The sequence below is a fragment of the Elephantulus edwardii genome, unplaced genomic scaffold (assembly GCF_000299155.1).
Source record: "Elephantulus edwardii isolate Elephantulus edwardi_28Jun2011 unplaced genomic scaffold, EleEdw1.0 scaffold00043, whole genome shotgun sequence".
Classification (NCBI taxonomy): domain Eukaryota; kingdom Metazoa; phylum Chordata; class Mammalia; order Macroscelidea; family Macroscelididae; genus Elephantulus; species Elephantulus edwardii.
The window spans coordinates 7,746,882-7,749,214 of record NW_006399793.1 but is presented as its reverse complement, the minus strand read 5'-3'; positions in this window follow the sequence as shown (position 1 = coordinate 7,749,214).

The window sequence follows — 2,333 nt, the reverse complement described above, 5'->3', positions numbered from 1 at the left end:
ATCTCATCTGGGATCTTCCTCTCCTATGCTGGCCTCCACCCTTCCAAGCATGATGTCCTTCTCCAAGGACCGGTCCCTCCTGGCCACATGCCCAAAGTGTGTGAGACAAATGTCAAAAGCCTAGCCTCAAAGGAGAAACTTGGTTTCACCCTCTGTAAGACAGACTGTTTTCTTGGCTGTCTGTGGTATGTTCAATACTCTTCTCCAGCACCACAAATCTAAGGCATCAATTCTTTTTCTGTCATTCTTAGTTATTTTCCAGCTTCCTGATGCATAACAACTAATTGTGAAGACCATGGCCTGAATCAGGCATAACATAGTCTCTAGACTGACGTTGTTGCTTCTCAGCACTCTGGAGAGGTCCCTGATAGCAGATTTTCCCAGTGTGATTCATCTTTTTATTCACAAGAGTGTTAATGGTGGAGTCAGGCAAGCTGAAATTGTTAACAACCTCAATCTCTTCTTCTATCAGGTGCTGCCAATTGGCCCAGTGGTGAAAATCTCTGTCTTCTTGATGTTGAGTTTCAATTCATATTAAAGACTACAGTCCTTGATCTTTTGTTGCAGCAGGTGCTGCAGGTCCTCCTCAGTTTCAGCAAGCAAGGTTGTATCATCTATTTAACGTAGATTTTTTTTATGAGTCTTCCTTCAATACTGATGTCACATTTCTCCTCATAAAGCCCAGCCTCCCTAATGATCTGCTCTCCATAAAGACTGAAAAGGTATGGAGACAAGATGCATTCCTGATTTTTAAACCAAACAGTATGCACTCTTTTCCTGATTTTTAAACCATACAGTGTTTCCGTGCTCTGTTCTGATGACTGCTTCCTGGTTTAAGTATAGGTTTTGCATTGATTAGTAAATACATGCTGTTATCTATGCTTTGTAAATGAAGATGAAAGTATTATATGTTACTGTAATCATGCAGCTAATAATAAATACACCAAACAGATTTTTAAAGTTGGCATTTACAAAGTATTTCTTTTTTTGTTGTGATTTAAGTGAAAGTTTACAGAGCAAATCGGTTTTCCATTCAACTATTTGTACACATTTTGTTCTCCAGCATAAATTACAATACTAAAATTGTAACTGAATTCATCTCACTAGCTCCTTGTCCTTCATTTCTACCCCTTCTTCCCTTTCTACCTTCTGCACTTTAGTCCTGGACTGCCCTTTTAATCTTGTATTGTAATTGTTCTAAGATGTGAATAAGAGTCTTCCTGATGTTATTTATTGCTCTTCTTATAAGAACTTTATAGTGATGAACACTGAGCTACAGGCTAAAGTTAGCTCCAGGCTTGAAAGGTGACTAAGGGCCATGGTCTTGGGGACTCCAACAATCACAACCAGACATTCAAGCCTAACCATTTTGATGATTTTGAGTTTTGTTTTATGGTTTTCTCCTACTTTGTGCATGATATTTTACTGTGGTCCTTCTTTGAGCAGTCAGTGATAGCCACCAGGTACCCTCTCGTTTTGGTTTCAGGGCCCTGAGAATTAAGGGTTATGTAGTTAATTAATCCTTTAGACTAGTGTTTATATGACTTTACTTTTTCCCTCTCTTCGTGCCAATCAGGAAGAGACCCACAGCTGAGCCTTAGATGGTTGCTTACAAGCATTTACGTAAGGCCCCATTGCTACTGACTAAAGTAGAACTTAGTGTCTCTGTGATCTATGTTATACCACTTGACCTTGATGTCCCCAGAGATTATGGTCCCGAAGTTCTAGAATGAGCCACTCATTTCTCAGGGTGGTTAGTTATGATTAAGAAGTGCAAATAACTTTGCTCCCTATTTGCTTTGCGATCTACATGGATCTATTTACTACATTTATCAATGAGTATAGAAATATCATCTACAAACCGATGTATGGTCACAGATGTGGTCCCTTTTACCCACTGATACTGCTCATCTTGCCTGTCTTGCTTCATCTTGCCAAGCTTGGTGGAAGAAAGAATAGGCAAACTCCCCTAAGGGATATAGAGCTCCAAAAAACCCATTGGAGGGTCAATTATGAGTTGGCTTCAACTCAACAGCAATGACACTATGATGATTATTAATCTCTTTGTTTTATTTCTTCCTCTTTCCTTTATTTCTTTTTAGCTTTGCTTCAAGTTTTTATACAAAGGTTAAAACAAAAAATGAAAGAGAGTACAATGAAAAAAAAAGTCTATCTCCTACCTTTGATCCTAGTCTCCTCAATCTCCTCTTCAAAGATAAGCACTTATATTATTTACTGTGTAACATTCTAAATATATTTAATCTTCACAAGCATGTGTGTGTCCTTTTTTACACAAATGGTCATATACTGAACAACTATTTCAATAACCTATA